The sequence below is a fragment of the Odontesthes bonariensis genome, chromosome 8 (assembly GCF_027942865.1).
Source record: "Odontesthes bonariensis isolate fOdoBon6 chromosome 8, fOdoBon6.hap1, whole genome shotgun sequence".
NCBI lineage: Eukaryota > Metazoa > Chordata > Actinopteri > Atheriniformes > Atherinopsidae > Odontesthes > Odontesthes bonariensis.
Genome location: NC_134513.1, coordinates 20207406 through 20223084, shown reverse-complemented (window position 1 = coordinate 20223084; position 15679 = coordinate 20207406). Strand labels below are relative to the sequence as shown.

The following is a 15679-nucleotide window of genomic DNA, read 5'->3' as shown; positions in this document are numbered from 1 at the left end:
ACGGTATAAGGAAGAAGCAGGAATTATCCCCTTTTGTCTCATGAGTTCATCTTGGTCAACCCCCCTTTTTCCTTTGGGTCAAAAGCCAGCTGAACGCTGATTGGACGAAAGCTGACATGTGACCTCAAGCTTAAAAGCAGAGGCGCGCAGGACACTCGCTCTCTTGTAATCTTGCTCTCTTGTCTTCACCCCGCAACTCCCTTGTCCTCTCTCTGTTTTACTCCGTAACTATTAATTCCCATTTTTTTAGACTTCCCTTTTCTTTTATATAAAAGTCTGGTCCGATACACGCGAGTGTTTGCTAACTCATACAGCCCGGCCCAAGCCGCCACTTTCCATCCAAGGAGGAAGAATAAAGAAGAAGTCGATTCGACGTCATCCCGCTGGTTACCACGGAAACACAGCCTTCTACATCGACGCTCATCAGAAGAAAAGAACCACGTGATCTCTTACGCTACTCTACGACAAAGTAAGGTGCCAAATCTGAGATCTCTTGAAGCCGTGGATATGATGAATACTTCCTCTGAAAGCGACGAATGAGCAGGCATCCGCCGGCAGAAGATAGTTGGCACAATATCCGTGTTACGAACCAGATTTAGCCACATTTTGATAGTTAACCCTGTTAGTGAACTGCTTTCTTCCTTCCCTCTGTATGCCGTTCTGAATACTGCAAATAATTCATATTCTGTCTCTTTATCAATTGTTTATACACCTATATGCCTGTGCAATGTTGAATAAATGTTTGTAAGTAATCCATTTAAGCGCGTCACGGACAGTTTATTAAGCCGGTTGTCACTTCAAACAGAATTTACGAATCAGTGAGACTACCCATTTTATTGTATTAACAGTTTTCCTCTTTGGACTGTAACTTAAATAAGTTAAAACAAAACAACAGGTGGTGCCCCTAATTATCGAGATAAACATTAATTAATAACGCCCAATAACGCTACACAGGAGTGAACCAGGCATAGGCAATACAGTGGGATGACATCATCGACGCGTGCCGTGCCACTAGACATGTGTGTATAGAAATCCCCCGATAGCCCCAAATAACAACAGCATGGCAGCTCTGAGCTAACAGTGCAATAGTACGCGTTCATTCATGGTGTTCTTTGCTGAGCTGAGATCATCAGTAACAAAACAGGATGAGCCGATAACAGCAGAAGATACATCTTTTAGTTGCTGCTGTAGCGTTATGCACTTATAAATGAATATCAAAAAGCGGGGCACCACCTCCGATGTTGTTTTAACTTGTTTTAAGTTACAGTCCAGGGAGGAAAACTGTTAGGATAATGAAATGAGAAGTCTCACTGAATTGAGTTCTGTATTTGAAGGGACAACCAGTGCTTAATAACTTGTCCGTGACGCTCTAATGAATTATTACAAGCATTTATTTGACATTCCACAAGCATATATATATAAACAGTTGATAAAGGGACAGAATATGGGTAATTTGCAGTGGTTATAAGGAAATACGGTTGGGAGAGAGAGATAGTTAACTAAGAGATATGAATGATGGCTTGTTACATAATACTAAGTCTGGGTCTTCACCCGGAGTTAATGTGGCTAATCACTTCGGCCGGCGGATTCCTGCTCAGTCATCACTTTCAGAGGAAGGGTTCAGCATGTCCACGGCTTCAAAGATCTCAGAATTCAGCACCTTACTTTGTGGTAGAGTAGGAGATCGCGTGGTTCTTTTCTGATGAGCGTCGATGTTGGAGGCTGCGTTTCCTTGGTGACCAGCGGGATGACGTCGAATCGACTGCTTCCTCTCCTCCTTCCTTGGTGTAGAGTGATTGAGTTCGGGCCGTTGTTGTACAAGCTTAACCAAACACTCGCGGGTATCAGAACCAGACTTAGATAACAAAAGGGGAGTCTAAAAATGGGAATTGACGGTTAAGGAGCGAAACGAGGGATGTCTGAGAGTTGCGGATTTGAAAACAAGAGAGAGCGTTCGGACGCTCGTTTCAGCCTTTAAGCTTGATGTCACGTGTCAGCTTTCGTCCAATCAGCGTTTAGCTGACCCTTAACCCGAAAGTTAAGAAAGGAGGGGGGCCGAACTGTGAGTTCATGGGACAAAGGAAAAAATACTTTTTTCTCTCTTCCAAACGCATTTACCTACGTTACACTGATTTAGACAATATACTGTTCATAACAGGCAATGATGTTGCATGAGAGCAGCATAAACACAAATATGAGCATGAAACGGTCATCAACACAGAATACTTCACACTATTATAATGAAAATGGTATGACAACTTTTAGGGATTCTTGTTAATGAAGGCAAATGCAACTTTTATAGTAAATGCCGGTAGACTTCAACTCTTTGGATTAGGCATTGCAATAATGACAACATTAAAACATACATAGTAATTCCGTTTCTAATCACGGGTTGATATAGTGAAGAGTGTCTGTTATTCATGTCTTCTGGGTGGCGCTGTGGCTCCACCGGAGAATTTCTATAAAAATAAAGGTTTTATAACTTTTCGCATAACTCTCGTAGAAAAATATGGAAAGTCTTAAAATGACCTGTGGATTTGTCCAGTCCCGATTTTCACACTTTTAATCCAAGAAAACTGTGGTTTCTAGTGGATTTTTCAATCTCTGGAAGATCGAGGACCGGCACATTCCTTGAGTTGAGTGAGAAAAAGGGTGTAGACGCAGCTGGCTTCCTTATCACCAAGTGTCGGTTGCATAATTTATTATTCGTAGCTGGTTTGGGGGAGAGAAACCTCAGAACAAAAGACCCCATTTGCCCAGAATTCACATCTGGGTCCTTATCTTCTTTAGGTAATCCGTTGAAAGGGTCGTAAACAGTTAAATGTCTTTTGGTGTAGAGAAAGGAGGATGTTTATATAAACATTTCTTCCTTCCTCTCTCTGTGAGCACGCTACACTGCTTTGGTAGCAAGCATCTGTACTGATCTGCTCATTAGTCCAGTGTTTGGATTTCCTGAAGATGAGTCTCTCAGTGGAGCTGCTGCCGGCTGTGTTTCTGTCTGCTTCTAAATCATGTGACTGATGGAAGCTGTGATGTTTAAAGACTGAATGGAAACACTGAACTTAACACTCTGACTCCTCCTTGACTTCAGCTTTGTAGCTTTCTGCTGGAGATGGGGGAGGTCTCCCAACCATCAGCCTCAAACTCCACTGATTCTGATAGTTAGTCAAAGCGTCCATCAGCATCCATTAATCAGCCAAACTGATCAATCAGTCCACCTCTGGATGGTTCCAACACTTTTCTAAGGCTCTGTAATGTTTGCACTGACTGAGATATTCAAACACAACAAGTCACAGTAACAAGTTCTGCTGCTGTCGACTCTTTAAAGAAGTTTGATTCCATGATTCCATTAAACATCACTGCACCATGTTTTTGTGCCTTTAACCTTCAATAAAACAGTGAACCTGATCTCCATTTCTATCAGTTTGTTCCCATTTGCTCCAAAGTTCCTCCTGACATGTTTGTTTTCTTTGAAACTTGAATCATTTGGCTGCACAACATGAGTTTGTATGGATGGAGCCACTGGAGGAGCTGGCAGAGTTTAAGAGCTGAAGTCACTCCGTCTTTATTGAAGCAGCAGCATGTTGTCATTAATATTGATGAGAGCTCTTTTTCACTTGTTCTGTTGGACTGTTTTAACCTGCATCCTGTTGGCTTCAGCTCACATGTTTTATTCTTTATTCAGATTGGAGTTCTGCAGGTTGTCAGAGATCAGCTGTGCTTCTGTGGTCTCTGCTCTGAAGTCCAACCCCTCCCATCTGACAGAACTGGACCTGAGCTACAACAGCATCAGTGACTCTGCAGCGAAGGAGCTGTGCAGCTTTCTGCAGAGTCCTCACTGTGGACTGAAGACTCTGAGGTCAGACACCATGTTTTAGTTGTTTGTTCAGATTAATATGATGTGAAAGTTGTGCTGGTCTTCATGGTAAAGTCTGTTTTCTTCTTCAGTGGTTTAGTTGATGAAATGATGATTCATTAAATAATGAGAAAACACAGTGAATCTGTCAGACAGAAACAAATCTAGAATCTCTGGCTGATGCTTCTAGAGCTCCAGAGTTGGTGAATATTTCTGGATGAAACAATATCAACAGTTTGGAGCAGCAAAACTCCAAAAGCCCGTTAATCAGCTGATACTAACAAACTCCCCTCCAACACTGTTGGAAATGAACAATCTTTGACTTGGTTAGAAAGCAGCTTTCATCACAGCAGCAGTTATCTTCAGTCAGATTCATTCATGATGACAAAATCCAGCCAAAAAGCTTCTCCCACTGATAACTGAAAGGAAATCACTTTCAGTTGAGCTTTATTTCATGAACTCTATCAATAATTCCCTCTGTTACACAATGTCAAGTCCAACTGAAAGTGATGCTGACATTTAGTGACTGAGGAAAACACAAAGAAGAGTTTATCAGAAGAAGAATAACATGATTGGACGATGGATGGAAGAAAAGCTGTGAGCTAACTTGTTGCTAGGTAACAGCAGATGGAAGGAGGCTGTGAGTGTGTGTGAGCAGCTTTCCATCAGGTGAGAAATGTGTGAAAACATGCAGCAGAGTCAGTGTTTGATAGCTGTGCAGCCAAAGAGAAGCTGAACAGGTGAAGTGCTGCGACCCTGTGCAGGTGAGCCCAACACAGACACAAAGGATGATCACTGAGCTGCCATGAAGGAGGGAGGCAGGGACTGCTGCATCACTGCAGATACATGCTGTTCTGTTCCCCTGCTGGCTGTGTGGGAGCTGTTCCCAGCTGTTTTATTCAGTAAGAGCTCAGAGTTGCTGTGAACAGCATGTGAGTGAATGCAGGCTGAGAAACAGCAGATAAGAATCATGAAGCTTCATCAGTTTCTCTGAGGAACAAAAAACAAGATTCAAAGTGAAAAAAAGTGCTGCAGACGTTTATTTCAGTTTGAATGTATAGTTCATTCTTCTTTCATAGTTTTTTTATTTCCACTTTAGTCTCATTTCTTCATATTTGAGATGTTTTCTGTTTTCAGATTCAAACTTTCTGTCAGATTCTGAACTTTTTTCCACCTTCTGATCCGTTTTTTCACTTTCAAACTTTTGCTGCTGACCTGCTTTGAGAGCCAGGACGTCAGCTGACAGGGGGGTTAAATCCTGACTGCCAGAATACCTGACTGATTCTGATAGTTAGTCAAAGCGTCCATCAGCATCCATTAATCAGCCAAACTGATCAATCAGTCCACCTCTGGATGGTTCCAACACTTTTCTAAGGCTCTGTAATGTTTGGACTGACTGAGATATTCAAACACAACAAGTCACAGTAACAAGTTCTGCTGCTGTCGACTCTTTAAAGAAGTTTGATTCCATGATTCCATTAAACATCACTGCACCATGTTTTTGTGCCTTTAACCTTCAATAAAACAGTGAACCTGATCTCCATTTCTATCAGTTTGTTCCCATTTGCTCCAAAGTTCCTCCTGACATGTTTGTTTTCTTTGAAACTTGAATCATTTGGCTGCACAACATGAGTTTGTATGGATGGAGCCACTGGTGGAGCTGGCAGAGTTTAAGAGCTGAAGTCACTCCGTCTTTATTGAAGCAGCAGCATGTTGTCATTAATATTGATGAGAGCTCTTTTTCACTTGTTCTGTTTGACTGTTTTAACCTGCATCCTGTTGGCTTCAGCTCACATGTTTTATTCTTTATTCAGATTGGAGAACTGCAGGTTGTCAGATATCAGCTGTGCTTCTGTGGTCTCTGCTCTGAAGTCCAACCCCTCCCATTTGACAGAACTGGACCTGAGCTGGAACACCATCAGTGACTCTGCAGAGAAGGAGCTGTGCAGCTTTCTGCAGAGTCCTCACTGTGGACTGAAGACTCTGAGGTCAGACACCATGTTTTAGTTGTTTGTTCAGATTAATATGATGTGAAAGTTGTGCTGGTCTTCATGGTAAAGTCTGTTTTCTTCTTCAGTGGTTTAGTTGATGAAATGATGACTCATTAATGTTTTATTCTTTATTCAGGTTGAGGAACTGCAGTTTGTCAGAGATCAGCTGTGCTTCTCTGGTCTCTGCTCTGAAGTCCAACCCCTCCCATCTGACAGAACTGGACCTGAGCTGGAACTACCTGAAGGAATCAGATGTGAAAGAGCTGTCTGATCTTGTGAAGAGTCCACACAACAAACTGCAGACTCTGAGGTCAGTAGAGGGTTGAAGGTCCATGCAGCTCTCAGCTGTATTTTATTAGACTTTATTTATTATTTATTACATTATATTTATTAAAGCTGATGGCAGCTGAGGAAGAGATGCTCTGAAACACTCGTTTATCTCCTCTCTTCTCTCTACAGGTGGGAGTCATGGTGATGAACAGGACGATGTGAGCTGAGAGGATGAAGCAGCAGCAGCTTGTGTGCAGAGAGACTGACCTGATGATGATGATGATGATGATGATGATGATGATGTATATCCTGTTGGTGTGTGTTGGTATTCTGTGTTTTTCTTCCTTTGCTATAATATTGTTAAAGTTGGGTTAGAAATGATCAGTAATGGAAACAATCCATAAACCTTCAGTTCCATCTGAATTCAAAGTACAGCCACAGTCTAAAGTTTGACACCTGTTTTATTCTCTCGGCTTCATTTTCTGCCTTTAAGAACGGACTTTTAATCTGTAAATCTTTCATCTTTTAATCTTTAAATCCATCAGTGGAAATGAAAAGCTGTCGGTGTGATTTAGTCAGAGACGAGCAGCTTTAGAGACGACTGACCTGATGGAAATGTGGGAACCTGAAAGGAACATTTGATTATTATTATTGTTATTATTATTATTATTACAAACAAAGAAAAGGAACAGACTGAAGCACAACTCGGCTGAAATGATCTTGTTGTTAAATAAACATCTTTGAACCTCTCTATAAATATTACTAAATCATATCTCTGTTACATTTTATGTTGGCCCAATCACATTATAACACAAGTATATTATTAATTTCTCTAATAAAACAGTCAAACATTTGAAGATGCTCATCGAACCTTTATTGTTATGCAGAACAGTGACTCACTGTTTTATAACACCCTGCCCTTTACAGTTTTTCTCTATTGGTTTGGCTCATTTCTTGAAACAGAAATTACATTATCAAAATAACATGGACAAATCTCCAAACCACCTCGCAATTGTTCACAACAGAATGGCATTTCTCATTCTTTTCATCAAATTGCAATTGTCTTAATACATGTGTCAATTGTTTCAGTGCATCTCTGCAAAAGATTAAGTACAAGTAGCCTACAGTTTGCACAGTTTGCCTACATTTAGCACATTTTCCAAGTGAATAGATTTTGGTGATCTTAACTGATTAGTTGATTCTTGGTCTAATGGTTCTTATATCCAAAATATGTCAGTATGATTTCATTGTATAAGTCATCACATGCACAATAATCTGTTCAATTGTCAAAGTGGGCCAAGAACATGATACCATCAATACCATATAGAATCTCATGTAACATTTGATAAATTCATGACAGTAATTGACAATCAGGTGAAACTAGAACTTTACTAACGAAGAAGGAGTTTCAAGCACCTCAGGTGACCAATCAAATGGTAGGCATAGTTAGTTTCCTGACAGATGCTGTCCATGATTGTGAGTGCTGCCAAACATGTAGGCCTATATAAAGAGCTTGACCAGGACCAACTTCTGAACATGGAGGCACCAGGCCAAGCAAATGAACAAGGGCAAGTTCCTGCTCGAGGAAGAGGAAGAAGAAGAAGAAGAAGAGGAGGAGTGAGGATGCGTGGTGGTGGAATAGGGGGAAGAGGCTGAGGAGCACGAAGACACCGTGCTGTCCCAGATGAAATTCGGGGCACAATTATAGATCATGTCATCAACCATCGCCTCACAATGGCGGAGGCAGGTCGCAGAGTGCAGCCTAATGTGCCTCGCTCTACAGTTTCCTCCATCATACAAACCTTTCGCAGGGAAAACAGGTATGTACTTGCTCAATAATGGAATTGTATGATGTACAGGACACTGTTTAGAGTAATATTCCAGTCACTGTGCAGTGATGCATTATAGTTGTGGTTACTGTAAGCACTACAGTACATGTAAAACAACAATACAATTACATTGGTAACTCATTCTGTAAGAAAAACACAAGGCATACAAATACGAATTGTACTGTACAGTACTGTAATACAGAGATGTCCTTTGGATTCTATATCTAGGATTGCATGACAACCTCGCATGGGTGGCAGAGGAAAACTTCTCAGTGATCAACAAGAACAAGAGATCTGTAACATGGTGTTGGCAAATAATGCCATCACATTGAGACAGATCAGCACTGCCATTATTGAAGACAATGCCATATTCCACAATATCAACTCCATAAGCATCTCCACAATAGACTGGACATTGAAGAAGCATCACATGACCATGAAACAAATTTACAGGGTACCCTTTGAGAGGAACTCTGATAGAGTGAAAGAGCTACGGTACCAGTATGTAGAAGTAAGTCAGTTAGTGCTTGTCTATCGTCATAACCTTAACTGTAAATACTGTAAGTAATGGTTCCTAAACTTTTTGGGCTTCTGTTCCCCCTTTACCTGATTTCAGATTTCCAAGTATTTGCTTTACTGTATCTGACATCAACATTTTGGCTAAAAACCGCGGCAGAAAACTACATTTTACTGTATGGTACAATTATCATTATAATCCTTTTATTGAAAGGGGTCAAGGAGCTGCAATTACTGTAATGTCTCCCAAGTACAGTAGCCTACTGTAACAACATTTCAGTACAGTAAATCATCAGTATTTCCCTCTCCTTTCTGTCGAATACCCCCTGCAGTACCTCTGTGTAGGTCTATCCCTAGATACATTCAATTCAATTCAATTCAAATTCAAAAATACTTTATTTATCCCAGAGGGAAATTAAATGTTGATGTAACTCAATTAAATCAAGGAGTTATTATAGATGCTGATGGCTGTGGGCAGGAAAGATTTCCTGTAGCAGTCCGTTTTGCATCCAAACTGAAGAAGCCTTTGACTGAAGAGACTCTGTTTTCCGATAACAGTCTCATGGAGAGGATGTTCAGGGTTGTCCATAATTCTCTTGATTTTATGCAAAACCTTCTTTGCATTATTGTCTCCAGAGGTTCCACAGCCGTCCCCAGAACAGAACCAGCCTTCCTTATCAGGTTGTTGAGTCTTTTTAGGTCCCTGGTTCTGATGCTGCTGCCCCAACAGATGACGCAAGAGGAAATGACGCTCTCAACAACAGACTTGTAGAATATCTGCAACATCTTGTTGCAAACCTTGAAGGACCTTAGCTTCCTCAAGAAGTACAGTCTGCTCTGTCCTTTCTTGTAGATGGCTTCACTGTTGTGTCTCCAGTCCAGTCTGTTGTCCAGATGAACACCAAGGTATTTATATTCCTCAACCACCTCCACTTCTTCTCCCATGATGGAAACAGGGTTTGATCTGACCCTGTTTCTCCTGAAATCTACAATCATCTCCTTTGTTTTGTTAACATTCAAGATGAGATGATTGTTCCCACACCATACCACAAAGCGGTCCACCAGCTCTCTGTACTCAGCTTCTTGTCCATCTCTGATACACCCAACAACTGCAGAGTCATCTGAATATTTCTGTAGATGACAGGAGTCTGACTTGTACTGGAAGTCTGAAGTGTACAGAGTGAAAAGGAATGGTGAGAGTACAGTCCCCTGTGGTGCTCCTGTGCTGCTGATCACCTGGTTAGACACACAATTCTTCAGTCTGACAAACTGTGGTCTGTTTGTCAGGTAGTCATTAATCCAGGTGATTGTTGAGGCCTCCACCTGAGTCTTCTGGAGTTTCAGACGAAGCAGATCAGGCTGAATTGTGTTAAATGCACTGGAGAAATCAAAGAACATGATCCTCACAGTGCTGCCTGCTTTGTCCAGATGACAGTGGGTTTGTTGAAGCAGGTGTATGATAGCGTCTTCAACTCCAACTCCATGGCGATAAGCAAACTGCAGGGGGTCCTGATATGTGCTGGTTTGCTTACACAGGTGGGTCAACAGGAGTCTCTCCAGGACCTTCATGATGTGGGATGTCAGGGCAACAGGTCTGTAGTCATTGATGACTGAGGGCTGAGTTTTCTTTGGTATCGGAACCAGACAGGATGTCTTCCACAACAGTGGTACCTTCTCTTGGGTCAAGCTAAGGTTGAAAAGGTGTTGCAGAATCCCACAGAGCTGCTCTGCACAGGCCTTCAGGACTCGGGGGCTGACACCATCTGGACCTGCAGCCTTGTTCCAGTTCAGTCTCTCCAACTGCCTCTTCACCTGACTTCTAGAAACAGAAAAGTGGGAGGGGGAGGCAAAGGGGACAGCAGCATCTCCTGATTTGGTTGAAAAAAAACCAGTGGAAGCAGAAGAATCCATGACTGAGGTGGAGGTGGAGATGTTACAGGAAAGCTGTGGGTCAGAGGAGGGTGGGATGTCTCTTTGGCTGGGAACAGAAGAGGAGGATGGTGGGCTTGTTCCTGAACTGAACCTGTTGAAGAATGTGTTCAGCTCATTTGCTCTGTCCAGACTTCCATCCATTCGATCCTCCCTCTGCTTGAGGCCTGTGATCTTCTTCATTCCTGACCACACATCTCTGATATTGTTCCTCTGCAGTTTACTCTCAAGCTTCTTTCTATACACCTCCTTGCTCTCTCTGATCTTGACTTTGAGCTGCTTCTGTATACTCCTCAGTAACTCCCTGTCTCGCTCCCTAAAGGCTCTTTTTTTCTTGTTCAATAGTTCCTTTAGTTCACTGGTGATCCAGGGTTTGTTATTAGGGAAGCATCTCACTGTTCTGGTGGGGATGGTGTTGTCCACACGGAAGTTTATATAGTCAGTCACACACTCAGTCATGGCATTAATGTCCTCTCCATGTGGCTTACAAAGAGAAATCCAATCGGTTGCATCAAAACAACCCTGTAAGGCTTCTTCAGCTTCCTGTGACCACTTTCTAACAGTCCTTTTTGTGACAGGTAGTCTCTGGACAAGGGGTTTACATGCTGAACAGAGAAAAACAAGGTTGTGATCTGATTTACCCAGGGGAGGTCTTGATTTGGAAATTTATGAATCCTTGATATTTGTGCAAAACAAATCCAATGTTTTGTTTTCTCTGGTAGAGCAGCTGACAAACTGTTGAAAAGTTGGCAGTGTAGCAGAGAGTGAGGCATGATTAAAATCACCAGATATTGCCACAAAAGAATTGGGGTGTTGTGTCTGTATCTTAGCAACAACGGAACTGATGACATCACATGCAGTGTCGGCAACAGCTGAGGGTGGAATGTAAACAGTCACCAAAACAACACTGGTGAACTCTCTTGGCAAATAATATGGACGAAAAGTTACTGCCAATAGTTCAATGTCAGGACTGCAGAGACGACTCTTCACAGTAACATGTCCTCGGTGACACCATCTGTTGTTGACAAGCACTGCCAATCCACCCCCTTTCCTTTTCCTGCTACTCTTTAAATCTCGATCTGCTCGTACAGTCAGGAAGCCCGGCAGAGAGACGCTGGAGTCGGGGATATGATCCTGCAGCCATGTCTCAGTAAAACACATAATGCTACGTTCCCGATATTCTTGCTGAGTCCTTGTCAAGGCTAGAAGTTCATCCAACTTGTTAGCTAACGATCTTACATTGCCCATGATGACGGATGGCAGAGATGGTTTGAACTTCTTCTTTCTTTCTCTCCTCTTTGCTCCTGCTCTGCATCCACGACGCCTCCTTTTCAATTCCAGTGGGATTTCTGGCTTCAGTTGTCGAATTATTTCTGCTTTTCCAATGTTAATCAGCTGCTCCCTGTTGTAAACCACCCTGTTGCTATGGTTATGCATCATAACAAAAGAGCAAAATATACAAAAGTATTGGGAAAAATCAATCCAGCTGCACAGCATCCAAGGCAGGAAGGAACAGTTGTCCCAAAAATGCAATTTCTTCCAAGAAAAAACAGGAAATTTAGAAAAAAAAGAAAATCTCAGTCTGAGGTACAGAGCTACTCCAACATGCTGCCACCCTCAGCGGTGCATTCTAGAACACAAACAAATACAGTATAGGATAGTCAAGGCAAGGCAAAATTTATTTACAGTATATAGCACATTTCATGCTTAGAAGCAGTTCAGTGTGCTTTACAGAGTAAAAGAAGTAAATAAAAACAGTGTGTGAAAACAGCTAAAAAGCACATGATGGGTACATGTAATTTTTTTACTCTAACTATTGCAGAGAATAATGGGGTTGGAAGCAAATGAGACCCCTCATATCCTCGTGTTTGTAGATGAAGCCGGCTTCAACCTGGACAAGGGGTGAAGACGTGGCCGCAACATTATTGGCTACTGGGCCACGGTGGGTGTTCCAGGCCAGCGAGGGGGCAATATAACTATGTGTGCTGCCATTTCTGAGAATGGTGTTGCCACTCACATCCCCACTCTTGGCCCATACAACACATAGAAGCTCCTCTTCTTCTTGGACCACCTTTATACTAATTTGGTCCCTGAATATAAGCGAGGTCTTCTTGAGTCTCACCTACCACGCTACGTGATTGTGTGGGATAATGTCAACTTCCATCGTGGTCCACTCATCAGGGCTTGGTTCACTATGCATCCAAGAATGATGATGGAGTTGCTCCCACCTTATTCCCCTTTCCTTAATCCTATTGAGGAGTTTTCTCTGCTTGGAGGTGGAGAGTGTATGAGCATCATGCTCAAGACCAAAGATCCCTACTCCAATGCAATGGACGCTGCATGTTTAGACATTACAGGAGATCAGTGTAGGGGATGGTTGCGGCATGCACGGCGTTTCTTCCCGCGTTGCATTGCAAGGGAAAATATACGTTGCTATGTTGATGAGAGTCTGTGGCCAGACAGACAGCAACGTCTGGACGGCCAGGAGGGTGAGGCAGCACCAGGAGGGTGAGGCAGCACATCATCTTCTGTGAGTTTGCCTCCCAAATGCGACCACTTGACACTGAAAGCTCAACTGGAATATTGAGCTGCAGTTTTTTTCATGCATTCCCAGCCCTTGTGCACACGATAAAAAGAGTGTTATTCAGCGCTCGTTCCTGCAGTACTGTGGTGATGCATGACAGCATTTTAATGGCTCACAGCCTCGTCTTCCTCACCTCACAGAATGAGTTCATTCACAGGTTGCTTTATTTAGATTGTGATACAACACATAGAAGCTCCTCTTCTTCTTGGACCACCTTTATACTAATTTGGTTCCTGAATATGAGCGAGGTCTTCTTGAGTCTCACCTACCATGCTACGCGCTACGCTACTGTGAAACTTTTTTCCTTCAGTTTTATACATTATTGTATTCTGTTAGGTAGTCCTATGCCATAGTGACAAAACATCTAAACATTTTGACTTGTAGTGCTCACACAATGCCAAAAGGACAATGTCTTTTGGGGGCACTGACTATTTGAATGATAAAGAAACTTCATTTTGACACATGGGTGAACTGTTTAGGGGGAGATATGAGCTTTTGCTGGTGAACCATGGTGTTTTGCTGAACCATTCAGTTTAGTTTTGCAAAAAGTACTAAAGAGTGTTGAAAACGTCCGGTCTGTTTCAAGAAATGAGCCTAGGCAATTGAGAAAGATCTTTGCAATTTGGGTGGCACTGACTCTTTACATGGGAAAGAAATCAGGTCTGAAGCATGGGTGAACAGTTTTGGGAGAGATATGTGCTTTTGCAGGTTAGCTATGGTGTTGTGCGGAACTATAACAGTGTTATGCGAAATGATCTTAGAGTTTTGAGAATGTAATTTCTGTTTCAAGAAATGAGCCAAACCAATAGAGAAAAACTGTAATATAGCTAAACAGCTAAAAATAATATACCATAGATTAAATAAAATAGTGTTATTATGATGTTGCGTTCTGTGAGCAAACTATAATGACACATTTAACTTTATAGCATAGTAGTAACCTTTTAATTTAAAATGTCAATAGATAGATAGATAGATAGATAGATAGATAGATAGATAGATAGATAGATAGATAGATAGATAGATAGATAGATAGATAGATAGATAGACAGATAGATACATTTGACTGTAATTATTGTTGGTATAGAAATATTATTGAAATTTATTTTTTTAATGCTTTCATGTCATACCAATTGTTAACTGTATAAAGTGCATAAATACTTTATTATGTTTGATTCTCCTCATTTCTAATGTTATCTTCAGATGAGCTCCAAGCCAAAGAGCCATAAAGGTATGGGAGATGAGGAGTGGATGGCAAGGCTTAGGGCATTTGCCAGCAATGGGGTTTGGCCTTCAAATGCCAGAAATAGACCAGCCCCGAGGCAGAAGAAATGGCATGATCTCTATCAGAAGGTAAAGTAAAGCCACTACAAAAAAAGAAGAGATATGAGTAATTGTCATTAATGAGATGATGCTGTAATGTTTCAGATAGAAAAATGCCCCAAGCAAACATGAGGTCAGACCACCCTTTTTGGAGGGTCTATGACCTGTGACTGTGGCTTTCACTCTGCTAAGGTAAACTGGTTTAAAATTAAATCTGATTACAATAAGTCATTTTTACAGCTATGTCTTGTCTTTTACAATTCTGGTGAATGATGGCTTTTATACTTAGAATATATATGTTTTTGTAGCCTGCACTGCAGCCTCCTCCACCTCCTCCTCCTGTGACCCAACACTCTATGGCTTCACCATCTTCTTCTGCTGATACAGCTCCAGCCCCACGGTCCTTTTTGAGGTCCCCTCCATCTTTGAAAATGGTAAATGTTTTTGTTTACCCGCTAAATACTTTGTATGATTAATTTAGCCTTGTCAACCATTTTGGTGGGTCTTTTTCAGGTTCACTGAAGCCCAACTTGGTAGTCCGGAAAACACCTAGCCCATCTCCGTCCTCTGTGAGGACCTCCAGCCCATCTCCGTCCTCTGTGAGGTCCTCCAGCCCATCTCCGTCCTCTGTGAGGACCCTTAGCCCATCTCCATCCTCTGTGAGGAGCCCTAGCCCATCTCCATCCTCTGTGAGGACCTCCAGCCCATCTCCGTCCTCTGTGAGGACCCCTAGCCCATCTCCATCCTCTGTGAGGACCTCCAGCCCATCTCCATCCTCTGTGAGGACCCCTATCCCATCTCCATCCTCTGTGAGGACCTCCAGCCCATCTCCGTCCTCTGTGAGGACCCCTATCCCATCTCCGTCCTCTGTGAGGACCTCCAGCCCATCTCCGTCCTCTGTGAGGACCTCCAGCCCATCTCCGTCCTCTGTGAGGATCCCTAGCCCATCTCCGTCCTCTGTGAGGAGCCCTAGCCCATCTCCGTCCTCTGTGAGGAGCCCTAGCCCATCTCCATACTTTGTGAGGACCTCCAGCCCATCTCCATCCTCTGTGAGGACCTCCAGCCCATCTCCGTCCTCTGTGAGGACCCCTATCCCATCTCACCCATACAAGGATCCAAGATCTTTACCAAACTGGATCTCAGAAACGCCTATCATTTAGTGCGTATACGCAAGGGAGATGAATGGAAAACTGCCTTCATTACACCATTGGGCCATTTTGAATATCTAGTGATGCCTTTTGGCTTAACCAACCCCCCAGCAGTGTTTCAAAATTTGGTTAACGATGTCTTAAGAGATTTCCTTAACATCTTCGTGTTTGTGTATCTGGACGACATCCTCATTTTCTCTTCTTCCCTGGAGGAACACGAACAGCATGTTCGAGCT

The 15679-nt window shown here is 42.4% G+C and overlaps 1 long non-coding RNA gene across 1 annotated transcript; it reads left to right on the top strand.

Moving 5' to 3' along the window:
* Nucleotides 1-5763: 5763 nt before the first annotated feature.
* LOC142385838 (uncharacterized) lies at nt 5764-6790 on the top strand. The gene is made up of 3 exons (XR_012770235.1): nt 5764-5844; nt 5984-6157; nt 6307-6790. It is a non-coding gene; the product is annotated as an uncharacterized LOC142385838 (long non-coding RNA).
* Nucleotides 6791-15679: the final 8889 nt, after the last annotated feature.